The following is an 8,194-nucleotide window of genomic DNA, read 5'->3' as shown; positions in this document are numbered from 1 at the left end:
TTTCCTCAAAACATTTCCCTTTAATGGAGCCCCTAAGGGGACATGGGCAAAAAAGTATTGCGTGCGCACGGGATAGTTTCTGGTGTGCACCAGATAGTTAGAGAAAGTTTCCCGTGCTCACGAGAAACTCTTTCAGAAAAAAAATCTTTAAGTTTCTGGTGCGCACGAAAAACTATCTGGTGCGCACCAGAAACTATCCCGTGCACATGCAATACTTTCTCGTGTCCAGGGTTAGTTTCTGGTGCGCACCAGATAGTTTTTCGTGCGCACCAGCAACTTAAAGATTTTTTTTTTTTTTTGCCCATGTCCCCGTACCCTTTCACAGAAGAAATAGAACAATCCAAAATTTCCAACAGTTACAAAACAACTGTGCAACTTGAAATATTCACTGGAAAAATTTGGAAAATAAAACTGGAAAGAATTGTAAAATGAATAAAAAATTTGAAAATTAATGAATCTATATATTCCCAATTGTTTTCAGTGGTTTACTTATTTTGTTTAAATTCTCAATATTTACTTTGCAGAAAAGAAATTTGAACACTTTAAAAACACAGAATTCTCATAAAATTCCATCATTGAAAAAAAAAGTCTCCCCTTTCCCAGAAGGTTTCACAGTAAATACAGAAAATTTCAAAAAGTCGTTGTGCATGTTGGAAACACTGCTGAAAATTTCTAAAATCCCAGAAAAAATTATTTATTCAAAAAATTATATTTCTCTTTACATTTTCATATGTATATTCATATGTTTGGAAGAAAAACATCCAGTGTTGAAAATCCATAAACCAAAAAAATTCTACAATTCATATCATTGTTTCCACGGTGACCCAAATTTTACACACAATTCCTCTGTATTAAAAATAAAAAATACTTCATTTTTTAAATAAAATGTGCATAAAATTTATATAAAATTATAAAAACAGCAGTAAATGCACATATACATTTCCTAACAATGTAACAATATTATGATTGACAGTCACCACGGAAACACCCAAACATACACACATACACAGAAACTCCCAGATTTCACATTTTTCAATTAAAAAAAACATTCAATTAACGAGTTGTGTTGCTAGCTTTCCTGTTGCCATAGCAACCATTTTTGAAGCCATGCTTCAAAAATGGAGGCATGGCTAGTTTGAATATTTTAATATTTAATATTTTTATTTTGACATTTCAGCCCTTGTTTGGTTGCTTGACAAAATGATAAAAAAGAAATTTAATTTCTGTTTAATTCAATTAATTCTCTTTATTTTTAAATGTATTTTGTTTTTTCCTTTTTTACAAATTTCTAATTTCATTTTTTCTCAATTTTATTCAAAATTGTATCATTTTATCATTCTTGTTTTTTTGTCTTTTTCATTTTTATTATTTTATGATTTTATTTATGATTTTTCATTTTATTCATTCATTTATTTTAGTTTTCTAAATTCTCATATTTTTTCAAAAAAATTCTTTCATCTTTTATTCATTTTCTTTTATTAAATTCAGCTTCCAGTGACCTTTGACCTTCTGAATTTGATCTCTTCTCCTATTGGCTGGGTAACCCTAACCCTTGTAACATAACAGGAAGTCACACTTCCTCTTCTGTCATTGGATGAAAAACAGCAGAAATGTAAACATTTTTTTTCACATTTACTTCACATTTTTAACTTTTTTTATTTTCTATTTTGAATTTTCAGTAACTTTTGACCTTTGACCTTGTGGACTTGACCTCTTATTTGTCATTGGCCGCCTCATCCTCCTGGATTTGTCATTGGCAAAACAAAAAAAAAATCATTCAATACATTTTTCACAAAGATTTCACATTTTCATTTAATTCTACTATTTTTCCCTCTTTAAAAATTTTAATATTTATTTTTCAAAATATTGTTTATTATCTCCAATATTTTACAAATATTTTATTCTATAAAATATTTTACATCATTTTTGTCTCTTTATGTTGAAATTTTCTTACGAATTTTTCCAGTTCCTTTAATTTTTTTTTTGTTTTTATTTTATAATTTATATTTCATATTTGAATATATACAATTTTTATTAGTTTTCACTCTTTAAATAAAATATTTCTCTGAATGTTTCTCTAATTTTTGACTAATTTTGAAATTTAAAATTTATTTCATTATTTATATCATACGTACATATTTTATGTTATTACTTTTAGCATGAAATATTCCAGGTTTGTATCATTTTTTCAATCTAACATTTTCTCACCTTTTTCCTGATTGGCTACCTGTCTTGTCTCTCTCCCCTCTCATTTGCATTTTTACCACTTTTTTTTCCTTTTTTAAAATCTTTTTTCAATTTTTTCCCTCTTTTTTCCCCTTTATTTTCATATTTTCCCACCTCTTTCCCAATTGGCTGCTTGCTAAGATAAGACAAGATAAGATAGCATGTTATTGATCCCCTTGGGGAAATTCAGGTGCCCGGTGCTGTCTATCTCTCTCCTTTCATTGGCTGCCAGAAAATGTCAATCTTCCCTGGAATTTTCCCTGTTTTCCCTTTTATTTCAATTTTTTTCAGCCAATCTCCACTCGGAAAGCACTGATTTCCATTGGCCGCACGCTGATGATGCGTCGCTGCGGCTGTTGCCGGGCGGATTCCGATTGGTCGTCGAGAAGAGTGAGGGAAGTCGGGTGAACGCCGATGAAACGGAGAGAAGCAAAAACTTCGTCCAAGTCAAACTGAGAGAAAAAAACAGAGGGGAAGTTGGAGGAAAATTACTGGGAAAAAACTTTTTTAATTAAAATTAAAAGAAAATATAGCCACAAGCAGCAACTGCGGGGACCAAGCACAATTTGAAAAGACAGACAGACAAAACATTACAGAAGGTAGAAAAACAGACAAAAACTGACGTGAAGATCGGAGATGCAGTCTGTTAGTTACGGCTTAAAGGACCAGGCTGGTGTTTTAATGCATTTCTTAATGTCAACAAATCCTATGAAAATAACAAAATCAGCAATGAATTTGTTTTGCCAACAAGTCTGGTCCATGTATCCTGGTCCCAATGCAGCCATGTCCCAGCAGCCATAGAACTCCCATTGTATTAAAAAACGATTAAAAACCCGTCACAGAGCCATGCTGCTGCTCTGCAGCATATTTCATCATCACCATGCACCGGGCCGGACCACTTTTTCCTCAAACAACTTAATGAGCCGGCTGTAAACACGTTTTCCATCTCAGGAAAGTAGTTCCGTAGCACAGAAAATAGTCCCCGGCGTAATGAAGAATTTGTTCCCTTTTGAATTTGATTTGGTAAAAACTACAACAGCCTGACTTTTCATGGTAACAGTTAGAGATTTTTAAAATGTAAACTATGTCTGACTTGTGAGCTGGATTTCAAGGTTTTTAGCTTACAGTTGGAGCCAATGACTTCAGGGTTGACGGCTAAAAACGGAACGTGAGAAGTCGGAAAGTAACAGGAGGAAAGCAAACGCATTGTTGATGTTGTTATTTTCATAGGATTTGTTGACAGTAAGAAATGCATTAAAAACACCAGCGTTATCCTTAAACACCGGCTTTTGTATTAGTCCATGAGCTCTGTCAAGTTAAAGATTAACTTGACAGAGCTCATGGACTAATACAAAAGCCGGTTTCATTGCAACCACATTGTTGAAGTTATTCACAACGGCCAAACTTTCTATTACTTGTTCTTGACGAGTAATGACTTCGGAATGGACAAGCCTGGATTTGATCCCACAACCTTCCACATCAAAGGCTGATGCTTTACCTACTGAGCCAAAAGGGTTTGTGTGAATTGGAGGAACGGCCTAGGAGGAGTTGTGAAAAAAATGTTTCTTAAAGAATTCAAAATGGCAGACAATACAATATGGTGGACATTGAAAGTGATCTATGGGTTGGACTCGGCACATTCCAAGGAATCCATTGACACAAGAATCAGTCTATGACACACGGTTCAGAAGTTATTGGCCAAAATGTAAAGTTGCTTGTTATAGCGCCACCATCTGGCCAATGTGCATGGGCTGCCTTGCCTCAGTAGTGGTGGGCCATAGCAGCCCACCTGCCAAATATGGCTGCTGTTGGACTTATTAGGGTTAGGGTTATAGGTTTATATGGTTTCTGAGCTGCAGATACTTTTAGCGGAGAAAAAGAAAGAAAGAATAATTCCAGCAAAAACAACAGGGTTCCAGCACTATGTGCTTGGACCCCTAATAAAAGAAATAAAGAAGACAAAGATATTAAAGAAAGCTACAGTTAAAAGAAAAAAAACCGCTGTCTGTCAAACAAGGGGGTGGGGTAGTAAACAGGAAGTAGTCATAGGTCAGAGGTGAAAATGTGTTTCCTGTTGTCTGTTCAAACAAAATGGCAGCAGCTTGTTTCCCATGTCATGGGTTTATTTGTGGTGCTCCGCCACACTATCGCTACAAAATCTAAAGTTGGTCAGTATATAGAAATTGATCTAAAGCGATTTGTAACACTGTCATGTTTTGTTCTCTGTCACACCAGAGACTGATCTCACCGCCACTCACAGCTGCTGATGCACGCACACACACACACACACACACACACACACACACACACACACACACACACACACACACCTTTCTTCCCATCCACCCCATTCCCCAAACACCAGCAGACTGTAGCTTTGCACTCAATCTGACAGTGAAAACAAAAGTGAAATTAATTTGCTCCAAACTCGCATGTTTTAACGGTGTGTGTAAAAAGTAACTTGACACTTTTTAATCGGAGATGTGTGAAACTGCCCAACACATACAGCTAAAATTAACAAGAGTGCAATGCAAATACTGGCATATTGCCCCTGTTCTGTGATGTATTGAATAAGTCATGACATATTACATCCGTAAAACTAAGCGATATATTAAAAAAACTACAACTCTCCCCCTCCGGCTCCACTCTCCTCGGCTTCTGCAGCTCCTTTTTTGGCTTTGTTGAGCTTGTCATTAAACCTAAAAATATGTGTACATGTGTTTATGTATTGAATGTATAATTAATAAAGAGATATTTCAAACAAAAAGGAAAATATTAATGAAAAAAGATAAAGAATGAAGACAAATAAAAACAAACCTTAAAAAAATGATACAAACAAGTCAAAGAAAAAAAAACTTTAAAAAAATCAAATCATCACACAAAATCAAATCAAAATATAGCCGCAAGCGGCGATTGAGGGATCCAAGCACAATTTGATAAGACAGACAGACAAAACATTACAGAAGGTAGAAAGACACACAAAAACTGACATGTTGTGAAGTTTGGACATGCAGTCTAACACCGGCTTTTGTGTTGGCCCGTGACTTCTGTCAAGTTCATCTTTTCATATGGTCATTTGTCCAAAGATTTGAAACTTTATTATGCTTAGTTATCACAAGCTTAGTGGTGTGAGGAGACAGCGTTACCCATGGGATTTGAACCTGCGATCTTTTGCATTGCAGACCTATTCATTAACCATTAGGCTACTGAGTCCACAGGAGGGCTGTTGAGGGAACACCAAAAAATAGGGCCAAGTAATGAGACTGTCCAAGCTATAGGCTATTTAGAGCCTTAGAGTATTTTAACTATGGTCAACTATGGTTACAATACCACCAAATGTTGCATGCTACCTCAGAGTTGACCTGTGCACATATGGACCAAATTTGTTTAAGGTTGACCAACAACTTCCTGACTTAGGGTAATTTTTGTATATTAGGCCTTGCCTACAAATTTTGAAAGCCAGTTGTAGCAAAACGGTATGGACTATCAAAAAACTACTCGATAACTTTTGTGCAGGACAGTCCAGACATGCTGTGGGCGAAAATTGGTGAAGATTGGACAAAATATGTAGGAGAAGAAGCGAAAAAACTGTTTTGGACAAAAGTCAACATGGTGGAAAACCTTGTGGGCTGAAGTGGGAGTGGCCTATATGGATAGATGCAACTTGGCCCAAGGAATCCAGCAATCAAGGAATTTTGTTCCTATGATCTACAGTCACCTTTTAAAATTTGAAATGTTGCTATAGCGCCCCCTATTTTTGTGCAATAGGCCCCACCCACAACAGTTGACCAAACTTTGGAAGTCGATTATATGAAAACGGTGTGGAATATCAAAAAACTGCTCGATAACTTTTGTGCAGGACAGTCCAGACATGCTGTGTCACAAATTTGGTGACGATTGCACAAAATTTGTAGGAGGAGTAGCGAAAAAACAGTTTTGGACAAAATTCAAAATGGCGGAAAATCTAGTTAGGCGGAAATGGGCGGGGCCTATGTGGATGGATGCAGAATGAACCAAGGAATCCAGGGAAAGTGTTTTGATTTTGATTGTGGCCCATATGGTTCAGAAGTTATAGGCCAAAATGTAAAGTTGCTTGTTATAGCGCCACCATGAGGCCAATTGACTTGGGTTTCGTTGCCTGACTAGCGGCTGAGACTTTGGACCCATCTGACAAGTTTGGTCACTGTAGCTCTTATGGTTTCTGAGATCCAGATACTTTTAGGGCAGAAGAAGAAGAAGAAGAAGAAGAAGAAGAAGAAGAAGAAGAAGAAGAAGAAGCAGAATAATAATAATCTGAACAAAAACAGATTATTAGGGGTCCCAGCACTTCATGCTGGGACCCCTAATAATACAACACAGGAAGAAAGAAAGAATGAGAGTGTGTGTGTTGACTCCACCCACCTCCTCGTGCACGCTCCTCGTGCATTTCAGCGGGATCGGGGGGGCGGTGCTGCAGTCGAAGCCCTTCCTGTGGAGTAGGAGCGCCGCTTCCTGTGACGGACTTCCTGCTTCCTGTTGGGGGCGAAATCGCAAACGAATGAACTTAAAAAATTTTATTCCTTTTTTTATGATTTTTGTGAATTTTTCTCCACCAAGGTTTGACCAATTTTGCTCACTGTTTACTGTTTTCAAAATATTTATGGAAATTTTGTCTCTTCATAATTAAAATTTTAATAAGTTTCATTTTATTGTACACTTTCATTACTTTTATATTTATTATTTTTGATTTTTATTCCTATTTTTTTAATGAATTTTTCTCCCTAAAAGTTTTACAAATTTTGCTTGAAATGTCATTAGTTATTCCAAGATATTTTAAGAAATTTATCCCCAGTATAATTTCCCATATTCATTTCATTTTACACTTTTATTTTATATTTATTACTTTTATATTTATTATTTAATATTTTGTAGTCCTTGTTTTATCATTTATGAATTTTGTTTTTCCACTTTTATCTTATTTTATATTTTTATTTTATGTTATTAGTTTCATATTCAAATATTACATTTATGTTTTTTCCCCTTTTTTATTTTTTTTATTTTTTCCTCCCTCAAAGTTTCACTGATTTTGCTCAAAATTTGCTCGATGTTTTCAGGACATTTTGTAAAAAAAACATGTCCCTTTATAATTTCTGATATTTAATTTTATTTTACACCTATTACACCTATTCTATATTTATTACTTTTTAATTTGATATTTTATATGTTTTATTCATTTTTCTATATTTTATGGTTTTCTTGTGCCTCAAACTTTCACCGATGGTTCTCAAAATGTATTTCAGGACATTTTTCAAAATGTTTCCTGTTTACATTTTCCCATGCTTATTTTATTTTATATTTTATATATTTATTTTATATTTATTAGTTTTACATTTATTATAGGTTTTTTATTACCTATTAATTAATTTTGCCCTCTCAAAAATTGTTAGTTTTCAGAACATTTTTACAAATCTTATCGCTTTATAATTTCCAAAACTTCCCAGTAATTTCCTGGTAATTTTCCACCTTATTTTCCATCATTCATTGTTTTAAAAATGTTATTCAATTTTTTTTACATTTTATGAATTTTTTCTCCTTCAAACTTTAACTTATTTTCCTCAAAATTCTAATTCAAATTATTCAGAATATTTTTTATATATCTTTAATATTTATAATTTCCCAATCATTTCCAGATATTTTCCTGGTGATTTCACATCTTATCTTCCATCGATTATTATTTTACATGTTTTTATTTCCTTTTTTTTTTTATTTTATGAATTTTCTTGTGCCTAAAGTTTAAGCAATTTCCCTCAAAATTTCTTTTATCTTTTTCCATCATCTATTTTTTATTTTATAATTTTCATATTTTTTCTAATGTACATTTCACCGTTTGTTCTCAAAATACAACCTATTCTTTCAAGTATATTTTTCAGTTAAAAAACAACATTAGAATTAGAATTTTCCATATTTCCCGGTAATTTACAGTACCCAG

The 8,194-nt window shown here is 34.0% G+C and overlaps 1 long non-coding RNA gene across 1 annotated transcript; it reads right to left on the bottom strand.

The window, feature by feature from the left end:
* Positions 1 to 678: 678 nt before the first annotated feature.
* LOC139665827 (uncharacterized) lies at positions 679 to 6,742 on the bottom strand. The gene is made up of 2 exons (XR_011696883.1): positions 6,628 to 6,742; positions 679 to 2,678 (listed from the first exon to the last, which is right to left on the bottom strand). It is a non-coding gene; the product is annotated as an uncharacterized lncRNA (long non-coding RNA).
* Positions 6,743 to 8,194: the final 1,452 nt, after the last annotated feature.

This window comes from Centroberyx affinis, unplaced genomic scaffold (genome assembly GCF_046629955.1).
Source record: "Centroberyx affinis isolate AG114_WGS23_722 - 3 ecotype Tasmania unplaced genomic scaffold, CSIRO-AGI_Caff_v1 ptg004680l_1, whole genome shotgun sequence".
NCBI lineage: Eukaryota > Metazoa > Chordata > Actinopteri > Beryciformes > Berycidae > Centroberyx > Centroberyx affinis.
The sequence above is the reverse complement of the archived record's forward strand: the minus strand, read 5'-3'. Positions and strand labels throughout refer to the sequence as shown.